Here is a 20,203-nt window from a genome sequence, read left to right on the forward strand (position 1 = left end):
TGTAATTATGTGGAAGGGCAATCCTGGAAAAATCCCAAGTGATGGTTGACTCATTGTGATACCAGAACCTAGCATTATATGTAACTGAAATACTAAAATCAGAATATAATTTGATGTAGGTAAATTTTTTTTGGGGGGGCAAATTGGCTTGATTATGAATACAATCTAAAAAGAAGTGCTCATATTTTACATTTTGTTTATAGTATCTATTCCCTTTCGTGTTTTCATTTATCATATTACTGTTGGCTCTGATGTGTTTACTTTCAACACATTATAGTTCCCAAATATTAAATGAAACACTATGATTTTAACTTTATTAAAATTATAATCTATAACAATGTAGTCTTTTATAAATTACAAAGGAGCACTCTGAAATGATCCAATCCAGTAACTATTAAGATAGACCCTTTTAGTTCTCATTTGAGATAAATAAATTCAAAAATTAATGGGTAATCATCTAAAATTAGCTTTATACCGAATTGCGACTTTACTTCAACTTCTGATTTTCAGAAGTTGGAGGATAATGGAAAGTCTCTTGTTGGACAAAGTATAGTTTTCAAACAAATGCAACATTTCTATATACCATTTAAATAGTAAATGGTGCTTTTCATGCTGATTTGTGTGTGTGTGTGTGATATTGACTGTCTAGCTGCAGTAGCTTTTCCATACTTAACTTTAGTATGCCTATAACTCCCAATATGATATTTTCGTTAAGGCACCAGGCTAGAAACCAGGATACTGTGAGTTCTAATTGGGTAGGCTGCTTCCAGTTCTCCCCAGTTTGGGCAAACTGGTTCTTAATTTTATGGCTGGTTCGGCGAACTGACAAATCCCACCCCGGGCTGACCCGCCCACCCCTCCCCACGCAGGAGTACCCATGAGGCCTGTTTTGGATCCCAGGTAAGTGCAGGGCCCTTCAACAGCCTCGGGGAGAGTGGAAAAATGGGCCTCCTGGAAGTTTCGGAAGTTCTGGAAGGCTGAAAATGGGACTGTTTCCAGCCTCCAGAGAGCCTCCGGAGCCAGGGGAGGCCATTTTCACCCTCCTAGAGGCTCAAGGAAAGTCTCCAGAGCCTGGGGAGGGTGAAAAATGGCCACCCTGGAAGTCCGGGAAGGCCTCCAGAGTCCAGGAAGTTTTCACCCTCCTGGAAGCTTGAAAAAAGCCTCTAGAGTCCAGAGAGGGTGAAAATGCTCCCCCTGCCATGATACAGGAGGCTGACTAGGCCATGCCCACTATGGCTACACCCATCCAGCAACCAGACAGAGAACCAGTTGAAGCCCGCTCCTGGATTAAGCATGAAAAATCCGTTGAATGACATTGGATCAATCAGCCCAATTCACCTCACAAGGTTGTTATGGAGAAATAGAAAGAGGAATTCACTGCCTTGAGTCATTTATAAAAATAATAAAGATGAGATATTAACTCATTCAATCAATCAATATGTTCTACTTGCTGTATATTTTGAGAGTTGTAGCCCCCCTTTTGTAACAAGGGGAGGATAATAGTTACTTTTCTCATAAATTATCTATATGAAAAATGTTTTACTTAGCATTACATTTAATTTAACTTTATTATTTATTTATTATTTGATGTAACTAGAGTAATGTTTTCAACATTACTTTAAATTACTAAAGCTAAAATTAATTTTTAAAATACAGTCAAATTATGAAACTTTTTGAATTTTGGCTGAAGTCTGCAGAAACTTGTACGTACATCTAATGGCTTTTTCAAATATACAATGACATTCAAAGAATGTCATGTTGATTTATATTTTTGACTTTATATCACTATTTACAACAGTGGTTCCCAAACTTTTTCAGTCCACCCCCCCCTTGGTGCTACAAACTCATCCTCAATGCCCCCCACCCAGGGGTGGGTTTCAAATTTCTGGGGGTATGGCCTAATTTGAGGGTGTGGTTTGCTGGTAATGTGACTGGATGGGCGTGGCTTGCTGGTCACATGACTGGCTGGGCATGGCTTGCTGATCATGTGACTGGTTGGTGTGGCTTGCTGGTCATGTGACCGGGTGGGTGTGGTTTGGTGACTGGCAAACCAAATACAAGTGGTCTTCACTTAATGGTTGGTTGCTTAGCAAGTGTTCTAATTTATGACTGGCCTCCCCAGATCTACTTGACCTGTTGTTGGAGTTTTGACAGCCATGCACACACATATATTCACATACTCCCTTCCAACGCTGCTGGAGCAGGTCATTGAACTAGAATCGGCAAAGCATCTCTGATTAGATTCTAGTAGTGAATAAAATCTAATCAGAGATGCTTTGCCGATTCTTGTTGATTTGTTTTATTTCTATTTCTTTATTTTATGTTGCTGAATTGCATTGACATGTGTGTCCCTTCTTGTGCAAAACCCAGAAGCTTTTGTGATTCTTTGCAGCAAAAATTTTGCTCTACTGGCTTTGCTCTACTTTTCAAATATGCCGGCACTGCCGCATTCTAGGTGGCCCCGCAGGTCCACCCCATTGAGCCCACTGCACTGGAGGGACCTGCCCAAGCAAGTCCAAGCAGAGCGGTGCACCAAATCAATGGGGTGATCCCGGAAGAGGGAGAGAGAGAGAAAAAGAAAGAAAGAAAGAGAGAAGAAGAAAAGAAAGAGAAAAGAGAAAGAAAGAAAAAGGGACAAAGAAAGGGGAATGGAGGAATGGAGGGGGAGGGGGAGAGAGAGAGAGGGAGAGGGAGGGAAACCTGATGCATAAGATTGAAATGAGGCCTAGTTTAGAGGCCCTTTTCCACATTGAAACATCTTTGCCGGTATCATTGCCAGCACATTGAAACATCTTTGGCTTCTATTAATTAAAGGTTTTGTGGACGAAACATTGCCAAGACTATCAGGAAGCTCTCACATTTTGTTGAGGCTTTAAACAGGATCCATTGGACCAGATTTCCACCCTAAAAAAATACTTTTCCCCAATGTATTACAGTGCCAATTCTGAAGAAGGCAAAACCAAAATGTATTGGTAAATTACAAGGATAACACACACACACACACACACTCCCTTCTAACCCTGCTGGAGCAGGTGATTGGACTAGAGTAGATATCTCATTATCTTTCTCCTCCATCCCTTCCTCCTTTATTTCTTTTTCTTTCTGTCCCTTCCTTCCACCTCCCCTCTTTCTTTGTCCCTTTTTCTTTCTTTCCCCTTTCTCTTTCTCTTCTTCCTTCTCTCTTTCTCTCTTTCCTCTCTCCCTCTCTCAGGCTCACCTCATTGACTTTGTGCACCGTTCCATTTGGACTTGCTTGGGCAGGTGCCTCTGGTGAAAGGGGTGGACCTGCAGGGCCTCGCCCCAAACACGGCGGCAGCGGGATGTTTGAAAAGAAGAGCAAAGCCACTCTGGCTTTGCTCTCCTTTTCCAATGTTGCATTCGGGGCGAGGCCATGCAAGATCACCACATTGACCTTCTTGCACCAGAGCGTGCAAGTCAGTGGGGTGATCTTGCAGGGCCTTGCCTCGAACGCCAAAGCGGTGGGATTTTTTCTCGCCCCTGAATTGTGCCCTGCTGCTCACTTCCAGCACCCCCCTGCCGCCTCTTAGCACCCCCCTGCCAGCCCCCTTGCCTCTCAGTGCCCCCCTAAGGCATCCCACCCCTCCAGGGGGCAGTACCTCCCACTTTGGGAACCACTGATTTACAATGTGTACAAGGAAACACTAGGTAGAGATTGAGCATAAGTAATTTTTAAATTTTGCAAAAAAATCAAAGTAAAGATTTGATTTGCACTCATGATCACAAAGATTTATAAAAAATCATATAAATGTTATTTAGTATTGTATTCATAATCTGATTTCAAGATATAAAATTCCAGATCATCCTGTCCATCTGAGGCCAGGGGGAATTAGATAATCATCTTCAGGGCCACACAGAAGAATTTGTTGAACACCTGTCAGATAAAATTACTCTGATTTGTATCAGTTAGAATCCATCCATGGTGCATGTCTTTATGGATGCCTGAGGAGATGATTTGCCCAGTAATTTGGGAACTATTCAATTCTGTTGGATCTAAGGAAGTTGCATTGTACAGTGTCAGTGCGGCCATTTGTCAATTAGGTCCTTCTGGCTGGTGAAAGCCTTGAGGACAGTGAAATCCATCAGCAGGTGGGTTCATACAGCAATTAATTCTTCACTGCAAGAGAGGACATTCCCAGGAATTAGATCCTGATTTATCCTCTCATTAAAAAAACTACCTAACACCCCCCAAAAAAAATTTTGGACAACTTTTCTCCAGTTCCTCCATCTTCCCTTTTTAGGAAAGGAGGTAAAAAAGGTGGTTGCCTCACATCTTCAGAGTGTCCTGTATGTAACCAGTTTTCTGACCATGTTTTCACGATTCCTCTCAGCTATAGGATAGAGTCAGTGTTGGTCACTCTTAAGGACGATGGGGATAGCACAATCATTCTTACTGTCCTTGACCTCTTAGTGTCTTTCCATACCAGAGGTGGTATGGAAAGACACTAAGATGTCAAGGACAGTGAGAATGATTGTGCTAGCAGGTTCTGACCAATTCTGGAGAACCAGTAGAGGAAATTTTGAGTAGTTTGGAGAATCAGCAAATATCACCTCTCTGGAGATTTTACAGTATCCTTTTACAGTATCCTTTCCCTGCCATGCCCACCAAACAGAAACACAGAACCATTAGTTAAAAAAATTAATTAAAAAAAATTGAATCCCACCACTGTTCCATACCATTGACCATGGTACTCTTTTGGACCATCTATGTGACTTAGGCTGGGCAATACAGTTTTGCACTGGTTCAGTTCCTTTCTCCAAGGTTGGTGCCAATCAGTGTTGATAAGAGAATGAGAGATCTCTTGCTTGCAGTGTCTCACAGAACTCGGTACTGTCTCCTATTTAACATTTGTGTAAAGCTGCTATGTGAGATCATCTATCACCAATATATTGATGATGCTCAACTCTACATCTCCACACCTGGTGATTCAAGTGATACTGTCTCTACCCTCTCACGGTGTCTTGAGGCTATAAGGACTTGAATAGTGGAGAATGGGCTTCAACTGAACCTTGGCAAGACCAAATTACTTTGGGTGCATGGAGTCTCAAGATCCAAGTTTTAAATCATCCTTAGTCCTGGATGAGATTGTATTATTCCATTCATATCCAGTTTGTAACATTAATCCTGGACTCATGACTTCTGCTTGAACAACAAGTGGAGTGAATAACTAGGAGAATTTTTACACAGTTCTGATTTTGTGCATCAACTGCAACCCTTCCTGGATCATTACTCCCAATGCTCAGTTATTCAAGCCTAGTCATCTCTTATTTGGACTACTGCAATACACTGTACATTGGCTATGCTTGAAATCCATTTAGAAGGTTTAGATGATTCAAAATGCAGCATCAAAAGTAGTCTTGGGACCCCTAGAATTGCCCATATTATACCTACCATGAACTCTACTAGTCTGTTTCCAGATGCAGTTCTAAGTTTTCCTTATGATTTTTGAAGTCCCTAATGACAAGGGAACCATCATCTAGGTCTCATCTCACAAAGAGAGCCTACTGCAGGTACCATTGGTCAAAGATCTCTGACTATTGAGATCCAAAATAAGAGATTTCTCTGCTATAGCAACCTTTGAAACATCCTATTTCCCAGGTGAGATCTGCCTCCACACTCCTATTGTTTCATGAGAACTGAAGATCTAGCACTACCAGTTGGCTTAGGGATCCAATGGAGGAATACTATAATGGAAGTGACTCCTAGATTGATAGCAAACCCCACCTCCCACCTTACTTCCTGCTTCTCCACTGGCCCATCTTTTATTCTCACATTGCTGTATTTTCATTGTTTTCTTTACATTGTTTATTCTATTGTGATATTTACACTTCTTTTCATTTCTCCATTTTATTTTGTAGGGCCTAATCTCACAGTGAATTAGGCAGAAAATAAATTTATCAAATTAATGCTATATATATATATATATATATATATATATATATATATATATATATATATATATATATATATATATATATATATATATATATGGATCTTTGGTTGTTCGGGTTTCCTCCCACAAGATTCAAAGTGTCTAGGCACGTTTGATGAAGTCTCATTCATCATCATCAGGCTGTCTTTTGCTCTTGCCAGAGTGATGTGAGGTTGCAGCTGCTTTTTTCTTTCTTTCTTTAGAAAGAAAAAGCAGCTGCAACCTCACATCACTCTGAAAAGCAAGAGCCAAAGACAGAGGCCTGATGATGATGAATGAGACTTCATCAAACGCTGTTCAGACACTTTGAATCTTACTGGGAGAAAACCCGAACAACCAAAGATCCACATACAAATACCAGCGAGAACCTCAGAAAACAAATATATATATATATATATATATATATATATATATATATATATATATATATATATATATATATAAATTATGTTTTCTTTCATATAAGTTTTATATGTAGTGTCACAGAGTTTACTTCTGTTTTATCAAGATTATTAAGAATGTCATTACAACTTTTCTGAATAAATCCATGTACAATTCTGTAAGTAGAAGAATCCCTAGAAAACCTTTTGCAATATTTCTAGAGTTGCAATACTTTTCAGATAAATTTAGTTAGGAACTCTGTTCCCTTCTTTGCTTATTTAAGGTTTCAAATACCAGCTTATCTAATACACTGTAACATATCTCTAATAAAAGTAATTCTTGGTTGTGGATAAAGATTTGAAGCAGAATTTTAGTTGTTAAGCAATACAATCATAAATTATGATGTCACATGATTGCATCACTTAGCAATAACAATCCTGGCAGTCCTGGTTGTTGTCCTAACTCTCTATATGCATGAATTGTTACAAAGGACGGAATCCTAAGAAGGAATGAAGGAATGCCATAAAGGAAGAAGGGAGGCCCTGGGGGAGGGCAGCTGACACATTGTGAAGCCCTCCTCTCTGGGAAGCCCTAACAGCCAGGGCAAAGTCGCCATTCCCCAGGCAGCACAAAGGGGCCTTTGGGGCATGCACAGCCATGTGGAAGCCGTAGTTACTTTCTCCATCCTGTTCTCTGAAGCCTCTGGCATGTTGTACTTTGCAATCCCAGGCTGACCTTTGCCATTTTCTTGCTTCCAAAGCTGACAAGGCATGCCGGGCCTGGCCCTTCATGATGCATCAATTGGCTACATGAAGTCATCATCCTAAGGTCTCACAAGGAAACCACTCTATGCAACCTGGGGAAGAAAGCTTTGTATAGCCAGCAGTTACTTTACAATGGACCAGGCTGGATATACTTGGTCAATAGCAGGAAAAAGAACATAGTAATGATTAGCTATGGCGTTAGACCACGGAGTGCAGAGGACAAAAAGAGCATAGATGGGTTGATGGAGGAGTTGGAAGTTCAGGCTGCCAAGTGCATGGAGATGCTGCAGTGGCCATAATTTAGGGACTAGTCATAAATCCCTTCTTTTAATGCCACCATAAATTCAAGTATTGAGTGAATATTCGTAAGTCAAGGAGTATCTGTAGTTAACCACCCAATTAGAAAAACAAATTACTTTTTCAAAGGTTCTGACTTGGTGATCAAGTTGTGAAGACACTTTTTATTTGAGGGAGATTTAATTTTTGGCTGAAATGTGTATTTTATTTAAGAAAAAATGTAGAGATTAAAAAAGTTCATGTATTAGTGTATATTTAATATATTTTAAAATATTTTTCTGTCATAATTAACAAGTAAAGCCAGAATCTTTGCTGTTTTTACAAGTTGGTTGGCTGCTGTAAAAGGGGAAAAGAGGAAGGAAAAATAGGAATTTTTTCAAGCATGTCCGGATTGCGATTGATATTTTTGCTTCACAGTGATTGTTTATCTTTTAACTTTAAATATAGTTGTCATTTTCCAATCCAACAAACTTGACAGAAGGGAAAACATTTCTAAAGATGGGATATAGGAGTTTTCTTCACTTTTGTTTCCCACTTCCTTCCACCTATCTGCCAGTTTAATAATTGTCTACCTTTTGTCGAGCTTCAACCAGCTATGGCTGCTATTGATGCCCTCAGGTGATTTAAAATGTGATGGTAGATATATTTCAAAACTTCAGACTAAAACTTAAAATGGAGTAATAGAATGTAAAAATGAAATTCAGATGCAGAATTCTGCATTTAAATTTTAAAGATGTTTCTAAGGAAATGTGATTCGTAATTGGAAATTTGCTATTTGAACATGTTAATAAAAATAATCTTTTATGCTGCAGGTAGTCCTCAATTTATGATGATAATTGGGGACTGGGATTTCCATTGCTAAGTAATGCGATCATAAATTAGAATCACACTGTTTAGTCATAGAGAGGGAGAGAGAGGCCCAAAATTATCCAGCTGTTTTTTATGCCTAAAATGGGGCTAGAATTTCCAGCCAAGTCCTGTAACTACTACATCAAATTTGTTCTCATTGCAAATAGGTTACAAAGATGACTGTGTGATTATGGGGTGCTGAAATCAATTGTAAGTGCAAACAAATTACAAAGTGCCCAGATTGCAATCATATTATAGTGTGGGCAATGCTGGGATGGATGGATCTTCAAGAACGAGGCATATTCACATCATCATTCAGCACTGTCGAAATTCTGAACATTTGCTGAATGAATCGTCATAGTTGGGGCACGGTCTGTAATCTGAGCTTATCTAGAGGACAGTGTCTCATTCTAAGTCCTGCCTCTTCACAAGGTTGAATACAAATGGCAATACTTTCAGAAGAAGAAAATAATCCCTGATTTGTTAAACCAGGTCTTTGAGGAGAAAGTTGACATTGATTTGTTAATTCTGGAAGGAAAATGCTGATATGCAATGTTTTACAAAATATTATTCTTATAAGAATAATAAATTGAAATAAATAGAAAAAATAAATTGAAAATAAATTAAATTGACTATGATAACAGGCAAATAACTTTTGTTTGTAATTAGAAGAAATGTCTTGATACTGTGTGTGGTTTCACCTTAGAATCTATGACTTTTGGAAACATATCTCCTTTGGTACAGTTCTTTTTGCTGGGTTCAGGATTGTCTCATTTTTTGTTTCTTGCAAAAAGTAATAGTTTGGCAAAATGGCTCACAAACCTCCTTTGATTTGGGTTCCATAATTGTTCAAAATATATATTGTCATACGTGACTGTTTTAGTACGATTTTAGAATCTTTTCTGGCATTGTCAACAAGAGGAAAATATGCAGCTGCAGCTCCTAAGCTAGTCAGGTATTGCAGCCGGTAAAAAAAAATCTCTGCCTGCAATTCATGTGAAACACGTACTGTAAGACAAAGCTTCTGACAATTTGTGCAGTGGTTCTGTAGTCCAAAGTACCCAGAGAGAATTCAAGTCTAGACTCAATCATTTTTCATGTTTGGGGGAGGGGAATAAATAAGGAACAGAAGTGTTCAATATTGTACAGAGGTAACACTTAATCAAAGATGTTCTTTCTCGTTTCTATATTGAAATGAAGCCTGAAATAACAGCAGCAGCAGCAGCAGCAGCAGCAGCAGCAGTAACAGCAACAGCAACAGCAACGGCAGCATTAAGAAATCATGCACAAAAAAGGGAATTTTGAAAGCTACAGGCATAGGATTCTCTGAGTGATTCTTTTCTAAGTTCAGTGCAGGTAATATAAAACCTTAAACTAGGAAAAGATTCATCTCTGTGATGCATTTTAGTGATATAGGGATGCTAACGACAGAGACATTTTGTAATTATATATTCAGCTGAAATAGAAGGAATTGATTTACTTAAAGGAACACACATTCACATACACTGTTTCATCAGCCGCAAGGGCACATTTAACAAAATTGCTTGGCTGAATGTTTTTTGTACCTGTTCTCCTTTTCTGGGGATGGAGAGTAAAGAGGAATGGCCAGTGTCTCAGAGGAAATGACAAGACAGACTGAAGCTCGGTGAGACCCTATACTGAGTGTTATCTGCTGTCCTCTTCATGCAGTGCTGTGGGTTGGCACACCGGCGGCGAGTACGGGTTTCGTATGTAAGTTTCTGATTGTTTTAGAATGGTGCTGATTGTTGAGCTGAACATAGCATATTTGGTGATGCAGTTTGCTTCATGCAGGTGCTTTGAGATATGTTTGCTGGGTGAAACAGCCACTTGAGCAATTTTTTTTTTACACAGACCTTAAGAACCATTTGAATAGGTGATTCTGAAAAAAAATAATAAATAAAGAGGGGCTCATAAAAACAATTTGATAACTGACCTTTCTAACAAAAATGGCAAGATTAATTTAATGTATGTGTATGTCAATTAGGATAATCTCTATAAATCCAGTTGAAAATTTTCAAGGAATAAATGGAATTGAGAAAACTAGGATCAGCATTCTACTATGTGAGAAAACTGCATTTTCCTTTATTTTCCAATGAAATCAGCATAGTGGCAACATATGGCATAAGTGTTTAATCAGGTTCTAGTATTTTCTAGAATAGAGATATCAATCCTCTATTGCAAAATGGCTGTTGGAAAAATATATTTTCCTGTGGAATTTAGCAGTAATATGTATAAATTACATGAAATTGAAATATTGGATAGTTATTAGAATGTGCATGGCATACAATTATCTCATATACCATAATTTAAGTAAATTATGCTATAACTTATTTTTCATCACTGTAAAAATACAATAGAAAAATAAAAGTTATGGAATATGGCTACATAGGGTTTCATTATTTTTTAAACTAATAATTAGATCTTAATTAGAGAAAAAATGATGCAGTGTTTTTGATAACATATTTTATTTTATTTATTATTATGGAGCAATCAAAATCAAAATCGTTTAAAATTGTTTATTTTCCAACCCTTTAAAATAGAATTTCGTTCTTTATAATTGGTAATTTTTATTTTATATTTAATGGGTGATGCAACAGTTGACATAATGAGTTCCTCTAATTATGAGATAATAGATAAGGAAATAAAAAGGAATTAACTGACTTATACACTGATTCTATATAATATGATCTAAATAATGAAACAATTGAAATAAAAGCCATACTATTGATTAAAGATAGTAGTCAATATTTTTATAAACTAAATATTTAATCTTATACAATTGCAACTTCAACTTTTCTTCATTACTATTAATAAGGCCCACATAACTTTGTGGACAATATAAAACAGCACTGTCATATTTCAGAAGAACTACACATTATTTTTAACCAATGAATTTTCTGAACTATTTTTAGGGATAAATGCTACATTATGCCAGATTAATTTAGGTGAAATAACTAAAATTGATACATCAATGTGTCACAAATGAAATTTAGGATTTCATGTACAGTGGTAGGCCAAAATGGAAATGGTGTTGCATTGTAGTTTTATGTCATGACTACATAAAAGTCTGAAAAAGATATAATAAAAGATTATTATAATTATTACTGCTATTATTAGCACTGCTAGCCACACAGATTGCAAGCTTGTAATTATGATTATCCTTTGTTGGGCATTAGCAAAATTTCTTTAGATAGGTTCATATTAAAAATAGCTTAAAGTAAGGCCTTTTGCAAATATTTTGATCATTTGCTTAAATCTCATCATATTTTCCCAAATTACAACTACTTAGTAAAAATACACTTCTTCACAAACTACAAATCTGACCTTTTTAAAAATTTCTCATCTAACTTGGAACAATATATATTTATAAGTACTATAGTAATAAATATTTCTCCCTAGGTTTACTTATTTCCATGATTGGAATTCTTATTATGGGTTATGTCCTTTATATAGTTATATTCTTCATGGATAATAAACACCAGATAAATTCTATGGATATGGTTTTTAAGGAGACTAAAGATAATCTATTCCAACCTCATCATTCTGACAGAGAGAGAGGGAGGGAGGGAGGAAGGAAGAAAAATAGATTTGTCCAATATCTGCGGCAAACTTGTAACTGTGATTGAACTTGCAGTTACATTCAAATGCTAATTTTACTTCATCTTTTTAAGGTATGGTATAACCAATTATAGTAATATCCACATAAGATGGTAAACTGAGAACATTTGGGAAATTTTAAAAACGAACTTCATAGTAGGTATAGCTTACCAATATATTTTGGTGAATGCTATGATATATACTGTGTTGCCCAAACAGCAAAATTAGTTGATTCATTCTGAAAGTAGGAATGAGAACTATACATCATTTATATTAAGTCAAGGGTGTCAAAGTCAACACCTGCTGGCCGGATCCGGCCCACAGGATGCATAAATCTGGCCACCGGGCCGACCTGGAAATAGCAAAGGACTAACCTACGGTGCCTCTGACAACCAAAATGGGTCATTCATGATACCCCACACTCTGTTTTGGTCAGCAAGGTGCTGCAAGAGGCTGTCCAGGCTGAGAACAGGCCATGAGGAAGGTGGCTGTGTATGCCCCCACATCCCATTTTTGCTGGCAAAGTGCTGCAGGAGAGCGTCCAGGCCAAGAATGGGCCATGAGAGCCGTGCACGACCCTCCCATGCCCCATTTTCACCTGCAGGGTGCTGCAGGAGATGTCTGTCCTATATCACCCTCGTCTGACCCACAGAAGTATAATGCTGATCTGTCCCCCAAAGAAATCCAGTTTGACACCCCTGTATTAAGTGATATGAATTTTCCAAGATTCTATGTAACTATATTTGACCATTGCTGTACAAGGCATTAACAGGCTCAGGAAAAAACTCAATGGTATATCTTCCTTCTCACTCTCTTTTCCTCCCTAAAATCTTCCTGGCTGAACATAAAAAGTGAGCAAGAATGCAAGAATGACTTGAAGTAAAAAATGGTTTCTAGCAAAAAGCATCATAAACTGCAGTCGCATATGAGATGATGCAAATAGAGATAAATGCAAGTTGGTTGCCAAGTGCCAAAATTCAATCACGTGACCATGGCGGGGAGGAGTGGATATCAAAATTTCAAATATGAATCATAATTATCTTTTGGGGGATGTGTTGTATCCTCAAATGGTCACTAATGACTGTGATATTGAAAGAGGGAAATGGCTGCTTTGAGATATTTTCATCTGGTAATCTTTCCATTTCTAACATTCCAGAGATCAGTGAAGAATATAGAATGCTTGTAAGTTCACTGGGAAAAACCACAAGCCCAAAATATATATATTTTTTGCCTCTTTGAGTTGGACCAACTTAATTAGATCACGAGGTGCAGATCAATAATAATAGAAAGCAAGTGATTTAACTTTGACAAAGTTATAGTATACTTACTATATGATTCACATTCAAATCATATTGCATTTGGTCTGAACTGAGGTCCAAATTCAACATGTGATTCCATACACATATGGATCCTGAGGGCCATGGTCATTGTGAGCTTCCTGCAATCATTATGGAGGCCCAAAGCAACTTATCATTACAGAGTTGTGGTTGGACTAAAAATTAAAATAAATTAAAATAAAACAATTAACAAATATATCAGATAATATTTAGCTTTTTCAAAGATCTGTTTAAAGGGAAAGAATACACTAATCATTGACACATAATCTTGCAACAACATGGCTGTTTCCAGGGTATTCTTCCAAAATGCCATGTTTGTAATGAAATATCTCATTTTCCTATGGACATGCATTAGAACTTAAATCAGTGAAGGATTCCAGATGATTTTTAAAAGTTGAAAGGTGTGTGGGGGAATACAAATAAAATGAAGCACGTAAAATATTCAGATCCTGTGCCTTTTAGATATACGTAAGAATATATAATGTAAAAAGAAGTACTGTATATGCAAATATGTATAAATAAATTAAATTCTGAATTGGCTATAAAAATTACTTTATCTTTGAAAGGACATTTAGAAAACAATGTTCAATTGGTTGCAGTTGTGAAGTTAATAAAAATCAGTGACTATTGCCTATGCTAAATACAGCAATTTGGGTTCCAAATCTAAATTGTCAACCAGTCCAAAATGGATTCATATAATAAGTTTAGTTTCTGGAAAACTGCATTACAAGATAAGGGCCTAAGACAGTATTTCAGAAATTTGATAATAATTATGTAAATCAAACAGGTGGAAAAAGACTCAGAAAAAAACACCATAGTCTTTGCTTTAACATAGTTGAATAAGACTGTTTTAAAGAAGGAAGAATCACATCTAGGTGGCAGCCCCAAATCCAATTCAAGATGGGATGGAGAGTTTAGTTGGAACGCTGACACTAGGTAGATAATTCTGACATGTAATAAAAGATTAAGTTCAGCTCTGTTTTTCTTTTACATCTGAATCAGGATATTACTGAACACACTGTTTTTGAATGCAGTAGGGGAGAGTATAACGAAGAGTGAGTTTAAGTCAATTCTTAATAAGATAGAAACAGAGGTGAGTAGAAATAGAGATAGAAATATCTGAATCTAAGGAAAGTAGGAGTGATTCTCAAACATTTTGATTTCTGTAGCCCTTTACATTCTTAAAAATAACTGAAGACCCCAAAGAAATTTACTCTTATGTAGATATCTATCAATACTTACTGTATTAGAAATTAGAATTGAAAAAAATTTAAATTATTTAATTATTTGACTTCTCTGACGGCATTTCAGTGACTCCTAGGAGTCCCTAGACCATACTTCGAGAAGAATTGTTCTACAGCATTGATGGTGAACCTAGTCCATGGTGTTACAAATTAAGACATGCCTAACTTGATTCTGCTGGTATAAACCTCCCCCACCCCCAGAATAAAAAAGAAACAATTCTCAGGGGTTCCGGTTTGAGCTTCTTCAGTGACAGACCAAAATCTGTGATCGTGCACAGTTTTGGTCTGTGCTCGCTGCTGGAGCGTCCCGAGCCAGCTGGTTTTGGGGCTAAGCCACCCCATAGAGGTGGTGAAGAGCGGGGAGACTGCCAGCAGGGTCAAGGAGAATTGCATCTCTCCTCTCCAGCTGACCACTACTCCCTTTCCCAAAGGCCGTTGCAACGGTGGTCAGAAATGGCCACCTCAAAGAAGAACTTGACTGGAAAAGAATGTGCAGGAGGAAGATAAGAAGAGAAAGTTTTGGCTGACTGGGTCGAACTGAAAAACAACAATATAAGGTACCCTGGAATTTTAATTATAAAGAACAACATTGTTCCCAAAGAAGACTTTGAAGCGGCGAATGAGAGAGGGAAGGGAAAGGATTTGTTATTGACAACTAAAAGATTTAAGCAAGAAACCAGCAAAAATCCACTTTGACATTAACAGGTATTTAAGCTGAAAATAAAATGTCAAAGGGATAATAAAGATTTCTGGATTCTCAAAAACTTTTAAAAGAAGGAAAAAAAACAAAAGGGTGGGATCTGGAAAATGGAGGAGACCACCTGGAAGTGAAAGGAATTAACAGAGAAACTTTAACAAGATTCCTAAAAGATACATTTTAACTGAAACTTTGTAACAAGATAAGAGAACCCCAGGAAGAGAAAGTGGGAAAAAGAAGCAAGAAGAAACAGCTTTGAATTATTTGGATTACTTGGTGATTTTTGGATTTTTGGCTATTGGATCTAAAGGATAAAATTAATCGGGTGGTTGTTTAAAAGTTTTTAAAAATAGTATCACTCTTGGAAGAATTGAGAATGGAACTTAGAAAACAAAGAAGATGCACAAGAAGGAAGAGGTTCTTTTGGCTTCATATTTCAGTTTTTAGAAATGGAGATCCTGAACTATGAGAAACAAAAAGAAATGCCTGTAGAACAAGAAGGGCGGGACAAAGAAGAAGCCATCTTCAATGACCAAGTATTTCTATGTGGGGAAAAGAAAGGAAAGGGGGGGAAAGAGAGTGAAAAATTTAAGATCTGAAAAAAACAACCCCCCAAAAGACTAGTTTGAAAAATATTTACAACATTAGGAAGAAACAGAAGAGAGGATTACAGAAGAGAGAATCAGAATTAGAGAGAGAAGGGGTCAAAAAGGGAAGGGAGAAGAAGAGGGGGAAGAGGGAAAGGAAAAGAAATTATAAAGTAGAGAAACAGGACATATAACAGGGAAAACTTAATTGAAAGGGGGATTCTGCAAGGGTACATAAGATAGTATTGTTATATTAGAAATAGAAATGAACTTTGAAAATATGAAACACGTGTGATTAAAATGATAGATAAATATACTCATTGTAATGTAATGTTTAAATAAATGAAATAAAGAGAATGAGAGAATGAAATTAGGAAAAGAGGGGAATATTTTAATTATTATAAATGTGTTATAAAAATTTAGGTGAAGAAGAATATGAAAGAAACATGAAAAAATTATGGAAATATTATAAGTGTTCCTAGAAGTATGATACCCTATTGAAAAGAAATGTTAAAGATGTCAAAGATTATAACTAACATTAATGATAGAGCTGAATTGGAATAGAGTATATATATTCTCTTTAAGAACTTAGTGCATATTTTAAGAATGTACCAAGCAGAATTCGACTGGAAGTTATGTGTTATATTGAATGTTATAATTATAAAGGCATAAATTGAAGTTTAAATAAGAGTTGAATGGATGAAAATTAAAAGATACGAAGGTGTCATACTCCAATTAGTAACTACAGGGAAAAATTTGTTTAATGAGAAAAAAAATATGAAATTGAAACAGGACAGACAAAAATATAAATATAATGACTAGAAAGATATTGAAACATATATATATATATATATATATTTGAATTTAGGAAGGAATGAGATAATTAAAAGTAAGATTGAGAAAACTAAGGGAAGGGAAAAATTATTGAGAAAATGTTAAAATAGTAATAAGATATGGAATAGAACACAAAGATAAATATGAAATTAAATTTGTGTCTGTATGGAGAAGTGATAACCTGGGACCATTCTATTCTCAAGAACAGAAATTTTACTTGTACTATGTTTTGTGAAAACTCAAATAAAATTTTTATTAAAAAAAAGAAACAATTCTCTATCTTCTCCCTCACCTCCTCGCCTGCATCTAGGCCACTCTGAACATCAACCCTCTTTTGTATTTTCAGGACTGGCCTTGAAGTAGAGGTCCATGCCTCAACTTTAGCCCTAGAGCCACTGCTGCCACTCGAAAAAGGCTGCCTCATGCTAGTAAGCCTTGAAGGAATGGTGGAATTGTCTCCACAGTCTACACTTCTAAGGATCTGTTGAGGATCCCTTTTGGTTGCTATTTGTATTTCTGCTGGCAAGTCCTGGTGGCCCACTTGAGGCTGACTTGGGTCACATAAGACTTCATTCTTGAAGCAGCTTTGAAGAATACTCTTTGGTGGCCTCCCAAAATCATATGAAAGCATGCCTCATTCTTGTGCAATTTTCAGGACCTTCAGGGGATCATATCCTTCTCTGTAAGGTTCTGGAGACTGGGTGAGAGAACATCTCATTTTTGCATGACCTATTCAGGCTTTGAAAATTGCATTGGAATAGAGCATGCTATCAAGAATAATAGCTGGGATTGGTGAATGCTAGTATGTCAACCAAAGTGTTGTGGCATGTTACTTATGACACATGTCTTAGGTTCACCATCACTCTTGTGTAAGAACATGTTTGCAGTCTGGAAGTGCTCATTAAATATGGCATTGCCACTGTAGGATTATAGTGTAATAGTTGTATAACACATCTAGCTTGGTTGGGCTACTTTTTCAAAATACAGGTAGTCTTTGATTTACAACAGCAAAGTCATGTGACCACACTACTTAGCAACAGTTCTAGCAGTCTTGGATGTCATCCTTCAGTGAGGACTGCTTTGGACATTAAGCAAAACTTCATGTGACTATGATTTCCAACTTCCTGCCATTGTCTTTGGTTTGTGGGAAGCTGGCAAGAGATGTTGGAAATAGCAGTCACACAACTTTGCTTGCTGCAGTATCATAATTATGAGTCAAGCCTTGACAGCCCAGTTCATGACCATGTAATTACGGGAATGCTCCAATGACCATAATTCTAGGATTAGTTGTAAAAGTGCTACTCGTTCAGCATTACTGTAAATTTGATCATACATGTCTTTTTGATTAATTAATTGATTGTGAATCAATATAAATGAAATGATAAGCCAGTTCAAATTACTCAAATGACAGCCTAAAAAATGCACAAGTTGTCCCAGCCAGCAGGTCCTTGCAACAAGGCAGCCAGACGTTGCCCTTCCTCATTGCTGCTTTTGTCCAAAGTACCTGGCACAATTTCAGAAGCAACATTTAACATGGAGCAAAGGAGGAGGCACAGTTCCCAAAAGTTGGCAGGGCTTGTCTGGAAAGGACACGCAAGGAGAAAGAACAGAAGAAGAAAGGATGGCTAATAAAAAGGTACCTAATCTGGAGAAAGCAAAGGAAAATACTGATGTGACTACTGCCTGCTCAGCAAGGAGAAAAGAAAAGAAAAAGAAAAGCTGACTTCTAATGGCTTTTATTGATAATCAGCTTCCTAGGATCTAGAGTATATTGTCCTATATATGATTTTTTTTTTAAAAAAAATCAACACTAACTGAATAAATTACTGGCATTGTATTAATAAAGAAATGTTGCCTGCTAAAAGACTAATGTTTCATCAGAAAAACAAAACCCTTAACAAATTTGTTGAGTGTCTTCCTTTTTGAGTCACAAATATTTTTTTTATCGAAGTTTAGACTGGTTTCAGTTCCTCTTCTTGTGTGGCATTTGTGATTATTTTACATTCTGACTCCAATTAATTTATGATATAACTTGGTCATGGAACACTATTTTTACTGTCTTGCCTGTTTCGTTTTGCTCCCTACCAGTTTTCTAACTACCTCTGAACTTTTAACAATTTTGTAGACTACGTGATTTGCTACTGAGTACTGCCTTCTCTCCAACAGTTTCTGTCTGTATTGTATTGGTACTTTATATTGTTTTTAATGGATTGATAACTTCAACATAGTAGTTAGCCTATGTTAAAAACCAAAAAGGCAAATATTTCATTACCAGGTCTGAGTAATATAATTAGTGCTTTGACTAATCTGATGAAATATCTGGAGGAAAGTAGTTAAGCTCAGCAAACACTGAATCCAACAATTACCCTTGACTAGTATTATTTCATTATTATTTACTAAAAGGTCAAATCTATTAGTTTGTTAAATAACCTGAAACTATACATTTTTAAATTGCAGTTTTGGAATATTTCATTTTATTGCTTTGTTGTTTTTATAATGCTTTGAGCACTAATATAAAACAGAGTTTCATTTAAATTGATAGCCATATTAAATACAATATAGATTAATGGTTCTGCTTTAAAATTTCTGGATTTTTTTGAATTTTCAAAAATGTGCATAAATATGATCTAAAATGCAATCAGTCCTCTTGCACAAGTCCTAAAATTATATAAGTGCATGTTTTCAATCATTTATTAACATTGCATTGAATTCAGTAATAATTTCACATTTGTGCTATGCTGTATCTGACCTGCTTTATTTTCAGCTAGCTCTAAAATGAAACATTCTAAAGAATTAACAACAAAACTGCGGGGTTCCAAAAATGCACATTAATGCATTTAGTTATGTTGATTTGGAAATAGCAGATAATTTTGTCAGTCTATTCTTGTTTTAAGGATTTAATACTTCAACTGCAAGTGATTAAATATCAGCACTTAAGTTCTGAAATATAATTTTGCTTTTAGTTCATCAGAAACTTTGCTTTAATTTCTAATTAGGAAAAAAATGGACCTAATATATTAAGTTTTTTTTAAAGAAACTATGTCTGGTTTGCCAGTGTCTGAAAATGGATTCTTCCAAATGTTAGGTGAAAATAGTCTGGCCTGTTTGCTTAGTGAGAATGCAGAGGTCTTGTTGTATAATCCGATTTCAATCAGCTCACACTAATCACTACTGATAGTTGCAAAATTTAGCCAGGATCTGCTTTTGTAATCTAGATAGACAGCAGTGAAAGAAGAGAACGGATGCAAAAAGAAGGAAACAGAGAGTCGGATTTTTCAGTTTTTGCTTTGTCTTCTGGGGCTTCTCTTGAAAACAAGTCCTATTGGTTGTTAGGTTACCAGCCTTTTCATTGTGGAGATACATCAACAACAGGTGCACTGTGAGGCGGCAGCAGTCCTTGTAAAGGAAAATGTGCTGGAGGTAGCAACAGGTATATACAATGTATCTGCTTGTATTACATTATTTATGGGAATTGAGATCTTAATTCTTTTTATATGTCAGTAGTGTCCTGGAATTCTGAAATATTTAAGTTAAGCAATAAATTCTACTGCAAGCCAATTTCATTAAGCTCTGAATACTATTTGACTTTAGCATTTATTTTATAAATCTTGGGTAAGTTAAATTTCAGAGATTTTATTAATCTA

The 20,203-nt window shown here is 36.5% G+C and overlaps 1 protein-coding gene across 4 annotated transcripts in view; it reads left to right on the forward strand.

Annotated features, from left to right (window-relative positions):
* CACNB2 (calcium voltage-gated channel auxiliary subunit beta 2) overlaps positions 1 to 20,203 on the forward strand; it is a 169,558-nt gene that overhangs the window by 35,680 nt on the left and 113,675 nt on the right. Inside the window, exon 1 of one of the 4 annotated variants that reach the window (XM_087915537.1) lies at positions 19,766 to 19,989. The exons of the other annotated variants lie outside the window; for them this stretch is intronic. The gene's annotated coding sequence lies outside the window, so the exon portion shown is untranslated. Of the gene's footprint in view, positions 1 to 19,765; positions 19,990 to 20,203 lie in introns of those variants that run through there. 4 annotated transcript variants of the gene reach the window in all.

The sequence above is a fragment of the Pseudonaja textilis genome, chromosome Z, assembly GCF_049901715.1.
Source record: "Pseudonaja textilis isolate UNSWEBS1 chromosome Z, rPseTex1.2, whole genome shotgun sequence".
NCBI classification, from domain to species: domain Eukaryota; kingdom Metazoa; phylum Chordata; class Lepidosauria; order Squamata; family Elapidae; genus Pseudonaja; species Pseudonaja textilis.